This window comes from Phodopus roborovskii, unplaced genomic scaffold (assembly GCF_943737965.1).
Source record: "Phodopus roborovskii unplaced genomic scaffold, PHOROB, whole genome shotgun sequence".
NCBI lineage: Eukaryota > Metazoa > Chordata > Mammalia > Rodentia > Cricetidae > Phodopus > Phodopus roborovskii.
The window spans coordinates 9,170,212-9,184,132 of NW_026126469.1; the positions used below are offsets into that span (position 1 = coordinate 9,170,212).

General features: G+C 46.2%; 1 protein-coding gene across 2 annotated transcripts in view; it reads left to right on the plus strand.

Annotated features, from left to right (window-relative positions):
• The first annotated feature begins 2,456 nt into the window (after positions 1–2,456).
• The window catches only part of St6gal1 (ST6 beta-galactoside alpha-2,6-sialyltransferase 1), a 766,154-nt gene continuing 754,689 nt past the window's right edge, over positions 2,457–13,921 (plus strand). For both annotated transcript variants that reach the window (XR_007834948.1, XM_051191227.1), the window contains exon 1: positions 2,457–2,904. The gene's annotated coding sequence lies outside the window, so the exon portion shown is untranslated. The remainder of the gene's footprint in view (positions 2,905–13,921) is intronic.

The window sequence follows — 13,921 nt, forward strand, 5'->3', positions numbered from 1 at the left end:
CCCCAGGGTATTTCTCAAGAGTGTCATGAAAATACTGTTTGCAAGTGGCTTGCTGTAACTGACTATTACAAAGCAAGATGTCATCTCTACTCATCACTGTCTGAAGAGATAACTGAGAAAGTATGACCTAAGTAAGACACTGAGGGGCTGCCTTAGTCTATTAAAGCTGGAGCAACAAAAATACAAATTAGATGGTTCAAATCATTAGAAATGTATTCTTCACTATTCTGAAGTCTACTAGGTCCAAGGTAACAACAACTTTGATAACTGGTGAGGACAGGTGTCCAGTCTGTAGCTGGTGTCTTTTATCTGCATCTTAACTTGGTAGAAGGACATGCCACTGTCTCCTTGGCAAGGACATTGGTCTCATTCAAGATGGCTTTGTCCTCGTGATCTCTCTGCTTCTGCAAGGCATTGTGTCTCCTAATGCTATCACTGGAGTGGGGTTTGGCATTTCGACATGAGTGAAGGATATATTCAGATGTGGAGCAGAAGTTACAGGATGTGCACTTCTAAAGAAAGCAACCAGTCAAGGCAGGGACTACCCAACAGTCTCCAAGTTAGTAGTCTATCTTGTCTCTCACTTGTTGGTCAGGAGGCTCTGCCGATGAGAGAGCCACCTTGGGAAAGCCACTAGATGGTGATCCCACCCTGGGATTTTGCGGGTAACACCCACAGATGTCTGCTTATCTGCCCAGAGCCCCAGAACTTCTTAGGCTTGCCACGTATGTGGTTATTATGAGTCTAGCATGATCAGAATCTTGAGTGAGCTCCTCCATGTGTTCTCTATTGACTGGTCAAAGATCCAGAAAACAGAACTCAAGACTGTACCACATTTCCACATTTGAAAAGAGTTGCTCTCTCTCTCTCTCTCTCTCTCTCTCTCTCTCTGCTTCTTAGTTTCTAAGCTGAGTTGAAACAAGAGGGAGGTTGAAAGAAAAGATTATGGCTTTCAGTGAATGTGGGGGATTGTGACTTCTCAGAGGCCCCAGGTGACTTAATTTTCCCATTCATAAGTAGGCTTAACACCTATTGTAGCACAAGATACTCTGTAACAAGCAATGTGCCTTTGGTAGTTATTTTTTAGATGCCCTTTCTTAATTTCTCTGGTCAGTGTCACAGTTCAGGTTCTTACTAGATTCCACTGATCCGTCAGCTTCCAAGTTAGTCTTCCTACTCATATTTCTTGTTCCTAGTTCCATCTTCTAGCCTGTAGGCAGAATAATAAATGTAAAACACAAAAATGTAACATTGTTTAGAGGCTTCCTACTGTAACAGAACAAAATCATCAACCTTCCCTTAGTACCCTTTCAGAAACAGTAATCTGCATTCCTCTGCCTCTGTTTATTCACTCACATTGTATTATTAGGAGCATGCTTAATGTGTGGACCCCAAGTTACTCGCTTCATACAAATCATCTTGTATAATCATGAGACTAGTGCTGTCCTCTAGAGCTCCATGTTGCAGAAGACCAAAGAATGGCCCAGAGAGACTGTGGAACTCACCCACAAACAAATAGCTCCTTGGCCACAGAACTGAATCCACTGCCTGGCAAGTTCTAATTCAGGTCTCTGTGTTAAGCCATTGTCTGCTTCCAGAGGAGCTGGGGGAGGGCCAGTAGCAGAGGGAGGGGGAACCAAAGGCTGGAGGAAGTACAACCTGAAAGACGGATGTAATCTTTTCTTTCCCAAGTTGGCCAGGGACTACCAGGACTTGAAGCCAGCGCTCTGAACCCCCCCCCCCCCCCTCCGCTTCAAGCACTCTTCCCAGGAGACCCAAATCAGCAATTGTCTGCTTCCTTGGAGCTCTATTTCATTCCTTTTCCAGGTATCTGGGATGTGATTACTACTTCTGGTAGTAGCACCTCTTCTCTGGGATATGAAGAATTGAAGCAGCCTGGCGCCTGCTTGCTTCCAGGCCTCTTAGAGATGTTTGTGGTCTTTCGGAAGTGGCCTCTGGGTAATCAGATATGGTCTGCCTGCCAGGCTGCTTCTTGAACAAGATGTTTCCTCCTGACTTCTTCAGTAGCCTTGCACTAACCCCAGTGGAAGGAAGGCTGTCTTTACCATTTCAGCGGAGGCCTGTCTGCCTGAATACCTGCAGAGAAAATTTCCTGGTCGCAGGATTTCAGGACATCGCCCCCCCCCCCCCAAAAAAAAAGAGAAAGTTTGAGGTTGCTGTGTACAGGTCACGTTTGATATTGAGAGATTTTTATTAAACTCTAAATTTTATGTGTCTAAATGTGTGTGTTCTACATAAATATTTGAGTTTTCTCCTGATCAGGATTCCTCTGTGGAGCCAGGACATGCACCCTTGCAGGAGCGTTTTCATCAGACCACATTGAATCCAATACTTCGGGACAGGCAGAGGGGGTGGAGACAGCATTTGGGTTTCCTTGCCTGCCGCATTGCTCCGCCCCCAGGCTTGCTCTTTGTAGGGGGACCACAAGAGTCCCTGATTTACAGGAGTCCTAAGCCTGCACCTTTAACCTTGAGCCTGCTCGCTGGCGACCTCCAGAGGGCCAGGATGGTTTGGGACCGCTGTGAACGAGGACGCTTCTAGTTTTAATGACTCTATTTGCATAACGGAGACCGAGCTTCCTCCCGCCCGTCTGCAGTGCCTTTCTTCCCTCTTTCTCTTATCAACTGCACCAACCTCCCCCAGTCCCTCACTGCTCCACTCTGGTCCCCTTCTCAGGTGACTTACTCGGAGCTTGAGTCCCAGGCTCGTCTTCCCCGGCCCGGTGAGATCCGGAGGCACCTGGGGGTGTGGAGTCCAGGACCAAGCCGGCCTGGGGAGCCGCCCTGGCACTGCCAGACCCTAACAAAGGGAATAGGGTTGCCGGCCCGCGCGAGCGCGCGGTGGGCACAGCGGCCGCCGCCTTCCCGGCAGAGAGCGCTGCGAGTGAGTAGGGGCGAGGCGGGAGGCACCGGCCGGGAGGAGGGGTGCGCTGAGGGACAGCCTCAGCTGCCTGGGCAAGAGCCGCCTCCGTGGGCTGGGGGTGTCTGTCTCTGGCTCAGGGGAGGGGTACCCTGGCCTCCCGCGGCTCGCTATTCTGCGCTCCCACAACAAATGCACGTGTGCGGGGCCGCAGAAGCCTGCGCCGCAGCGTCTGTATTGTGTAAGGCGTTGCCTTGCGGAAGAAGGGTCGCTTTCGCTCTTGTCTGTTGGGGTAACATCAGGAAATTGAGCCTGGTGGAGGAGAGGGTGAGCATACACCACAACAAACGCACATGTGCCCTGCTGGGAGTCTGGGGGTGCAGCTAGCCCAGCTGAACAGCTCTGCTGAGCCGCCTGTGAGCAGGTTATTGTCCCAGCCAAACCGATGGGTGCGGCGGTGCTTGGAGGCGACACAAAACTGCTGGAGGGCGAGAGACGTTTCGAAAAGGTGTCCTGAAGGGATCGGACTAAGCCTGTAGATTTTAAAAGGAAAAAGCAAACAAGAGCCTATAAAAAGCCCCCCTCCCCAGGTTGTGTGCTCTACCCCTTGGCACGTGCTTTGAGGTGACAAGCCCTCACTTCTACCCCGAGGTTTCCTAGAGCTGTAGGTTGAACCAAGAGTCTGTAGTTATTATTTAAAATAGACTCTGCTGGACACACCATTGTCCCCGTGCTCTGGCAGCCGCCTCTGTTGGGGAATCTCGAGCGCCTCCCTAGCTTACCGAAAGAATAGTCTGATTTAAACCAAACCCACCAGTAAGGTCTTGGGTTTCGCTTGCACTTCGCCTCCGAGGTCCCTGTGCCTAGACTCTCCAGGTGTCACTGGCTCCTCCTTCTCTTCACACAAGGCCACCCATGTCCTCTGGTATCTGAAGCTCGCAGAGGTAGGTCTGTTTTTTGCGCGCTTTCTTTCGCTTTACTTTCACTCTGCTCACGCAGCCCGCTTATACTTTTTGAGGTCTAGGCTTGGCAGCCCTGAGGATGGGTTCGGTCGTGTGTGTGTGTATCCCAGGCGACCTGTACAGGAATGACATGACAGCACCCTACCTAACTGATGCTTCACCTCGGATAGTTCCTCTAGAGACTAACCTGTCAATGAGGAGAACTGGACAGCCTCCAGCCATGTACCGTCATTACCGAAAGGGTCCGTACGCAGCTAGGGAACCTTGTATTTTTTACAGGCAGGAAGCTGAGGTCTGAAAGTTCAGCGGCTTGAGTGTGGGTCTTTCAGCTGCTCTGCCTGCAGTCACAGGATTCTGCGGTTGGCTTAAAAGGCAGTAGCCTTAGGCAGAGCAGTTGGGAGTTAAACAAAGAAAATAATTCAAATTGGAAACTGCACCCTTCCATTATGCGTTTCAAGAGTTCTCTGTTCAGTGGAGAAGAGAAGATTTAGAAATTCCCCAATCCTCAGCCTATCCTGCTCCCACAACTTTGTTTTGCTCTCCTGGCTGCCCCCTTGTTCTCAGATTGAATTAGAGCCAACTATAGAGACTTAGATGTTTTGCCTCACATCCCGGCGCTAAGAGGCCTTTGTTTGAGCAGAAGCAGGGGCTGTTGACATCAGCCCCATTGGGAGGAAAGTGCCTCTTGTAACCTGCTGCTCCTGAGCCTCTTGCTGGAGAACAAAGCATTGTTTTCATTGATTTTATTTAATTAATTTTTCTATTATTTATGAGTTCTATGGTAGTAACTGCTTTTTGGGTTTGGCAGAGGAAAACAGAGGCAAAGGAAGGAACAGTGAGGTTAGGTTCCCCAAAACTAGCTGTGGTCTGTGGCCTCTGCCTCCACCCCTCACCTCCTACAGGTGTGTTTACCTTCCTCTTGGTTTCCAGCTTGTTTAACTTTGTAATGTCAATGCTCAACTTAGTGATAAGGTCGTTTATTCTGGGGGCCACTTTGAGTGACCATGGCCCAGGGAAATGCAAATTTAGGTGACCCCAAATTCCATGTTCCAACTTGGAAGCAGTTACATGAAGACTTTCAAGTTTTGCAGGACAGAGGAAGTTATAAATTAAGGCGAAGTTATAAATTAAGGCAAGTTTAAAATATGTTGGTAGGTACATAAGAGAGGCAGGTATATAGAAATGCTACATAGAAATGCTGGAAGCTTTTCTGTAGGCTCAAGATGCTATCTGATGGCATTCCTAGCTTTTAGATTGGTAGACATTTGCTTCCTGCTAAGTTAATAGAGTCTTAAAGGCTTTTTATCTTGTGCCACAAGATGTTAATTCCTGCATGGGGGTGAGGGTGGGGCAAAGCATGGGCAGCATGGGGGTGAGGTTTTGAGGAACGGCTGTCCTTGAGGGCCAGACTTAGCCCAGAATAACATAATTAGCCTTTGGACCTGCAAAGTTCCAGTATCCACAGCACTGAAATTCTAATCAGCCAATTGGTCTCTGAAGATACAGATTCCTTTCATGTCTCCTCAGGATGCTACTGTAATGAACTTGAGGCTCCTCAAGCCTTTGTTTCTCACATGGGAAAAGTTAAGGACTGGAGAAGGGAAATTACTTGTGACAGAAACACTGTCAACCAACTTTTAGTGTCTCTTTTTGCTTCAAAGGGAAGGTGTTGCATCAAACAAACTGTTGTTGGTACCCCAGGGTAAAACCAAAGTTATTATGGTTGCTATAACAACACTCTTTAAAGTAAGACAATGAGTTCCTTAAGGATTTAAATAGGTTTGGCTGTTAGGCGGAGGAATGGATGCTGATCACAGGTGTGGTGTAGAGTATTGCAGTTAACATTGAGAATCAGTTTTCTTTGGCTTGCTGAGTGGTTTACTTTGCTCTTGTCCTGGGGAGCTGCTTTGTAGATACTTGCAAAGCAAAGGACACTTGGAATTCAGAAGACAAGAGAGTCCTTAGCTATTCACTGTATTTAACTTTCTGGGCTCCCCCTTTTTTTTTTTGCCTGGTGGATCTACCAGTGTCTTCCCTGGCTCTTCTGGGAAGTAGATGCTGCTGGAGGCCTTAGAGTCTGAGGAGGTCATTGCTCATACCTGGCATTGGCATCAGTGTGTGACTTTTGTGGATGAGAACTTGATTAGGAAAACATGATTTTTTTTGCATATTTACGGAAGTAATTTCTTTTGTTGTTTATTTTTATACTCCCCGACCAAAGTTTCTCTTCCTCCCTTCTCAGTTCCTCCCCTTCACCCCTGCCCTATCCAGTCCTTCCATTTCTATTCAGAAAAGGGCAGGTCTCTCATGAATATCAACCAGACATGGCCTATCAAGTTGCAGTGAGACTAAGTACTTCCCCTTGTATTAAGGCTGGGCAAGGCAGCCCAGGAGAGGGGTAGGGGGCCCAAAAGCCAGCCAAAGAGTCACAGACAGCCCTTGTTCCCACTTTAGGAGTCCCATAGGAGGACCAAGCTACACAGCTGTCACATATATGCAGGCTCCCTGGTTGTCAGTTCCTTTGAGTCCAGGTTAGTTGATTCTGTGTAATGTCCTCGACCCCTCTGGTTCCTCCAATCCTCCCTCTCCCTCTTCCACAGGATTCCAAGAGCTCCCCCCTAATGTTTGGCTGTATGTCTCTGTATGTTTCCATTAATTGCTGGATGAAGGCTCTCTGATTACTGCTGGGCTAGGCACCAATCTATGATTATAGCAGAATGTCATTAGGAATCATTTCATTGGCTTTTTTCCCCCAATCATATTTAGTTCTATCCTAGGTCTCTGGATCCTGGCCCTTGTAGATTGTTGGGAGTTTCCATTGTTCTATGTTTCTACTTTGTCCCAGAGAGGCCCCTAGATTCCAGTTGTCTTTCTCAGTACTCTCTCCCTCTATCTTAATCCCATCTGACCTCTCCTGTTTCTATCCCCTTCCTAGCCTTCTGGGGAAACATGGTTTTTTTTTTATTTTTAATTTTGATTTTTGATTTTTGTTTTGCTTGTCTGCATGCATTCTCACTTCATGATAGCCCTCTGACTCCCATGGATGTGTCTTTATGAGCTCATTTGCAACACTAACAAACATATCATGCAATGTTGTTGTCCTATATTAAAATACTAGGGATGATCTTTCGTAGGTCATTACTAGAAAGGTCATGTCAGCTTTCTGAATCACAGTGTTCTGGTGATTAAAATAAAACATTCACATTGAAGACTATACCAAAAAAAATATTTAGAAACAGAAAAAAAAAATTCCACTATCCCAAACAGCCATGTGCTATCTGGCAATTTTGCTTCTGGATTTGATAAACAAAACAACAAATCAAACAAACAAACAAACAAAAAAAAAACAAAAAACAAAAAAAACAAAAAACTTGACTTTTTTTTGGAAATAATTGATCATAATTGTATGTATAGTTATGGTTCTTGTATCTCATGGTTTATATTAAAGTTTTGATGATAATCACTGATGCCTAGTGCCTTCAAGTTCCCACAGCCCCATGAGGCCTGATCACTGTAGTGTTTGTTCCAGTGAGGGCAATGCCAAGGAAGGGGCCTCCACCTCCCTCTCCTATCCCATCCCTGCCTCTTTTTCAAGCATTAGCCACAGTTTTTCTTTGAGAAATCCAGAAGCACTGGCAATACAGCAAAAGGAGAAGGACCCTGTGCATGGCCTTGAGCAAAGTTTCTGTAAATGCTCAGTGAACAACTCAAGGGTTATTTATTACTTCATTTGACATAGTGAATAAAAGCCTCATGGTCTAAAGGAGGAGACATGGGAGACAGGGATTAATGCCAGATGGTGCAGATCACAGAGGTGACAACCTGTCATGCCTGGGGCATGTCCATGGAGGCCACTCCTGCAAAGTCATTTTTACCTGTTTCAATTGATGTTCTGATTAACATGCTAACAGATTAATTCCAGTTGACTTTCTTGAACTTCCACAGGATAGAGCCTGGATGTTGGGATTATTGGGTCACACTGTAAAAGGCATAGCTGTTGAAGAAACTTTGGTGACATAGTCTAATTACACACAAAATCTTCAGGCGAGAGAGTAGTAAATCTAGCAAACAAGCAATTCAGAACTTGAATCCTTGCTTGCCTGAGTAAGTAGGTGCTTAGTAGTGGTAGATGCTTAATACCTAAGTGTACTAAGCATCAGCTAGAGTTCTTTGTAAAAGGGGGCTAGCAGGCTTTATCCCACAGGGCAGTTGTAAGATGACCTTGAAGGTAAAAGACCTGTACCAGGTTAAGCTCTCAGTAAGTGCTAGCTGTTGTTGTTATAATGGGTTTCCCCCACAAGCTAGAAGCTTTGGCTCTAATGGATTTCTCATCATGAAAGCAGGGAGTGGCTTTTTGTCCCCAGAGAAGTAGAAGGCTAAGTAAAAGGGAACCCCTCCTGTTGGCCAAATGACAGATCAAGAGAGAAATGATCATTTGCATGACACAGTTTAATTTTGTTTATTACGGAAAAAAATAACTCGCAGGGCCCCATACTTCTCAACTCCTTATGAAAGTGCACGGCTGACCTACAACCCTGCCTCTGCCCCATGTTACTGTGAAGCATGTTGGGACATCTTATCAGCCAAGCCATAAATATTCCACCCAGCCTGATGGTGCATATTTGAGGCATTGGGTTGTGTTGGCTCAGGGCCTTTCCCCTCTCTTGCCATTATGGAACTGTTCAAGCTTTCCGTTATTGGGTCAAGGAGGGAGGGCACAGCAGTCCTGGGAACTTTTAAAGCTTTGCTGCTCAAATATGGAGGTCATGCCATGTTTCCAAAAGACAAACACAGAATTTAGGGTCAGGAGACCTGATTTGAGCAAGACTCAACCTCTTAACTAGTCTGCATTTGGCAAGTGACTTGGACTTTTATATTTATTTTTTTAACAGCATATTTACAAGAATTGGATGACTATTGATCAAAGCAGTACAGATGGCCAGTATTAGTTAGGCCTAAATCATGTTTGAGCCCAGCCTTCTTTCTTGAGAGGCAGGATTCTTATATGAGTTGGGGGGGGGGAGGGGCCAGGAGAGGAGGGAAGGGGAGAGGAGGGCCCACCCTCATAGCATGCTCTCCCATGGTATGTCTAAGGGGTGGTTGTTCCAATGGACACCTAACTCCAATGACTCTGCTCGGCACTCTTCCTTTTGTCCCTTCCCAGCCCTCCCCCATCTCTGCTTTATGGATTGGAGCAAAGACAGTTCTGGTTCTGCCATTCATTTCTTGAGTGACATATCCTTCTGAAGCCCCCTTCTGTTACAAAGGGTTAATGCCCATGCTTGTCTGTCTCTGACTTCGGTGAGTCTTGTTTTCTTCTGGCTCTGGATGCTAGAAGGAAGAGGACCTGATATGGTGATCAGTAAAGCCTCAGTTTACTGGAATTCTCATTCCTAAACCTAGCCTGTGATCTGTGGCCTGTCAGTCACTGACTAGCTGTATAGCTTGGGGCATGCCAGGAACTCAACTGTTGGCTCTTCCCTGTCCCCATTCCAGCTCTGATACCAAATCAAAGATGTATGCAAATTTGAGAGGTTTTCTCACAAAAACAATAAAGGAAATTATTTTAGAATATTCAGATAACAAAGAATTAGTCTGCGTCCCATGTGCTGTTCCTCAAATACTGCGTTTGTTTGTTTGCCTGCAGCCCTGGAGATCAAGCCCAGTTGCACGCATCCTAGGCAAGTGATCACTGAGCCCTGGCCTCAGCCCATCCACTTCTCTAAAGTGATTCCTCTTTATAGTTGGAAGAAGGCCCTTTCTGCCCTTTCTGCCTTTTGTTTGTTTGTTTCTTGAAACAGGGTCTCACTGTGTGACCCTGACTGGCCTAGTGCTCAAGCTGGCCTTAAATTCACAGAGATCCACCTGCCTCTGCCTCCCCAGTGCTGAGGCTAAAATTGTGGGCCACCAGGCCTGCCTGGCTCAGACGCACTTTATAAACTCAGATGTGAATTACAGCAAGATTGCCACTTTACAAATGGGTCTCCAGTTTGCTGTATGAAAGGGAGGAGGTCTTTCCACATCAGTGTGCACATAGTATTGTTATCACAGCTACATCACAGTCTGTATTTTGAGTATATTTACTTAACATATCTTCTGCTGGGAGATATATTTGTTTTCATAAAATAGAATTGCAGTGTTTACACTTTGTGTTGCTTGTAAATAGCAGTGAGTTACAAGCTTTTTCACCAGGCTCTGGGGAGGATGGCAAGCATGTGAGCACAGGGACACCAAGGGCCAGTCTTGGAAAACTGGACCAAAGGCGACCCAGAATGCTACCAAGAGGCTGTCTTTGGATGAAAAGATATTTTTGGAAGTAGCCTGACCTGGTTGGGTGCCCTCAGCTGCAAGTGTGAAGACTGAGCTGTGTCATCCCCTTCTCCCCCATCCCACGGAGCCAGCTTCCAAGTCTGTTTCTGTCCTCAGGGTCAGGCCTGGGGATCTTAGGCGGAGGAAGGGGAGAAGTGAGAAAAAGTGTTATTTGCTCCTAGGCATTGGAGGAGGGGGTTTCTACTCCCATCTTGCTTTCAGATCCTTTAGAAGGCGCTGCCTCCCCGAGTCCTACCCACAGAGGTGGGCTATCACAGGTGGGGGCTTATGACTAGATGTGGAAACAAACTTATTACGCTGTAGGAGTTTAAAAAAAAATAAGACACCTCTCTCATGGAGTGTTACACCGAATGACTGCTATGGAAAAGAGAGCCACTATGAGGAATGGGTGGGCTGGGAGGGGTGGGGACTGGTGAAGAAAACAGAACTACCCAGCTGGGGCATGAGCTATGCTACAAGGCGAGATGCTTCAGAGCTGGACAGAAACAGAAGTCTAGGACGACTTTGACTGTAGGAAGACATGAAAGATACTGAAGGTATGGGACCAGTGGAGGACAGAAATGCCACTTTTCACCTCTTCTGCAAAAGTAGAATAAATGAAAGCCTTCAAAAAGGCCTGACTGTAGTTTCCCCTGGATCTTGGCAACCCTCCACTGTTCTGTCCTTGACTTCAGCTCTGTCTGACCTCATATTCATAAATTATGTTCACATGGATAAATATATCACATACACTTGACATGACCAGGAAACCTGGCAACTGGGAGAGAACTGTGTGTCCGAGGAAGATAACTGTAGAGTTCTTTTCATTATAGCCTTTCTGCTGCTGTCTGCTGTTTAGTAGAGTTTTCTACAGCACAGTCAGCATGGTGCTTTGATGTTACTTCCTTTTTTCTTTTTCTATTTTTTAAATTGCAGGACTGGGAATCAAACCCGGGGTTTCATGCATGTAAGGCAAGTACTCTACCAGATAAGCTGTACTCTCAGGCCCTCATGCAGATTTAAAATTTGGGTCAATCAATCCTTTGTAACCTCTTAATGGTCTTCTGGGCCCTAACAGTGCACCCCCTGCCATGTCATTTTGTTTAAGCATCAGTGTAGTTTGATGAGGGAAACATGGCACAGGTTTTGCTATGTGCTTGGCTCTCAATAGGCACTGTGTGTGTGTGTGTGTGTGTGTGTGTGTGTGTGTGTGTGTGTGTGTGTGTTTCACCCAGCCCTGACGGCATGACTGGTATCTTGGCACTAGTAGCTCCATTTTGCAGATGAGAAAATCATGCTCCATAGACTTCTTACTCCAGAGTCTGCTGCAGTTGTCTTCGCTGCCTGTATTCTTCCTCCTTTTGGGTCTGGGAAATGCTTAGTTTTGTTGTTTGTGGGGAGCCTTTTATTGAACGTGTAGGACGGTCTTTCCTCACTCCCTGTGTGCCACATACTGGTATTCCCTGTTTCTTGGGTGAGGAAACAGATGCAGAAGGTGGCCTGGTGACTTGTTCAAAGGCAGGCCACTCAGTGGACTGATCTGCTTGGGCCTGAGCATGGGCACCTTGCTCTCTAGTCAGGCTGCTGCTTGTCACTCCAGGCTGCCAAGCTCTGGCTTGCTGACTAACAGAGCCTTCCTTTTCTCTCAGTCTTTCAAGGGGACCTTTTTTTTTTTTCTTTTTTGGTTTTTCCAGACTGGGTTTCTCTGTAGTTTTGGAGCCTGTCCTGGAACTCACTATGTAGACCAGGCTGGTCTCGAATTCACAGAGATCTGCCCGCCTTCCATGTGCTGGGATTAAAGGCGGGCACCACCATCGGCCGGTTCAAGAGGACCTTTCTTTTGGACCTTGGTCCTTCCTTCTGTCTGTTGGTGTAACCCATCTCTGCTACACTGAGACTGGTCACCTGATGTAGACCTCTCCTCTGCCCTGGTTCTTGGTTCTACTATCCTGTTCATTCAGCCAACCTGGAGATCAGGAGACTCCAAAGAAACCTTTATGTGACAAAGAGGAAAAAGAATTATTTTTCTTAAAATGTTTCACATTCATACCCGGAGTCCAACCATTACCTGTGAAACATCTGGATTGGGATGGGAACTGTGGAGGGGCTGGAGGGGCGGGGCAAGGGTTTAGAGAGGGACTGGATAGGTGGGAAGGATTTGGGAAGGAACAAAACTCACTTAAAAACAAAACTGCTCTGTCTTACCCAAAGAGGAATGGGATCTTCTGTTGTCTTTATCTTCTAAGATGGTTTCTGGTTTGCAGTTGGTTTTGGATTAGGGGAGGAACAGTAGGGTAGCTTTCAAAGTAAAGTTTATTGAAAATTAATAAATTGAGACCTCAGAGACAGAATGATGAAATTAAGGGCTGAAATAAAGTTATACAAGAAAAGTAACTGAGGAAAATGATAGAGCTGGCAGTGTAACAGAGGCTCAGTGGCAGAGCACTTTCCACTTTCCAGTGGCAGGTCTGGGTTTAACTCCAGCAACACACACAACTTTGTGAGGGAACCGAGCAGGATTCAAGCCCAAGGAAAAACCACAGCATGTGCTAAGGACAAAACTAAGATATACACATGCAGTTTGACGGTTGTACAAAGGTGAGCCTTTAGAATGAAAGCCGGGGAATTAAAAAAGTTTTACATTTTATTCAAAAGTTTTATCATGCAGGGTTACACAAAGTTGCTTTCATGCAAGCCTATAAGTGTACTCAGAGCACATAACCTTATGTTCAACCATCAGAGAATTCTTGGAGGCATACTCTTGTTCATGTTCTTGTTGTTCATTGCCATAGTTGGGAGTGGAGAAGGCTTTCTAGTACTGAGAGTATGAGAGTTCTGGACCAGACAGGGTGACCTACCCAGGTTCATCTAAACTAGTGTCACTAAACATTAGTGCTCAGAGAGTGACTAGGACAGTGTCTTTTCATGAGATTTAGGAGCTGGTTACGTAAACACCACCTCCAGGCATGTGAACAGAAGTTTCTGTCCCACCCAATCCCACTGCTGTTTTGTCCCAAATAAACACACAGAGACTTGTATAATTATAAACTGTTTGGCTGATGACTCAGGCTTCTTATTGGCTAGCTCTCTCTTAATTATTAACTCATTTCTATTTTTTAATTTATTTTTCTTATTTTACATATTGATCCCAGTTCCCTTTCTGCCCGTCCCTCCCTCTCTTCCACTCTTCCATCTCCCCGACCACCCTCCCATCCCATCCCCCCCTCCACATGTAGGGCTATGCCTTCCTGGAGGGGTCATCTAAATCTGTCAAGTCATTTGGAGTAGGAACTAGGCCCTCCCTCCTGCCTCTATGTTAAGGGAGTATCCCTCCATGGGGAATATGCTCCTAAAGTCCTTTTGTGCACCAGGGATACATCCTGGTTCCACTGTCAGAGGTCCCTTAGACTGCCCAGGCCTTCTAACTGAGACCCATATTCAGGGGTTCTGAGTCAGTCCAATGCTGGATTCTCAGCTATCAGTCTGGGGGCCCATTAGCTCCTCCTTGTTCAGGTTAACTGTCTGTGTGGGTTTCTGTAATCTGGTCTTGTCCTCCCTCTCTGCATTTGGATTCCAGTTCGGCTCAGTGTTTAGCTGTGGGTGTCTGCTTCTGTTTCCATCAGCTACTAGATGAGGGCTCTATGATGGTGGAAAAGTTATTCTTCAGTCTCATTATCAGGGAAGGGCATTTATGATAGCCTTTCCACTGTTGCTCAAATTGTTAGTTGGGGTCAGTCTTGTAAGTCTCTGGACATTTCTCTAGAGTCAGT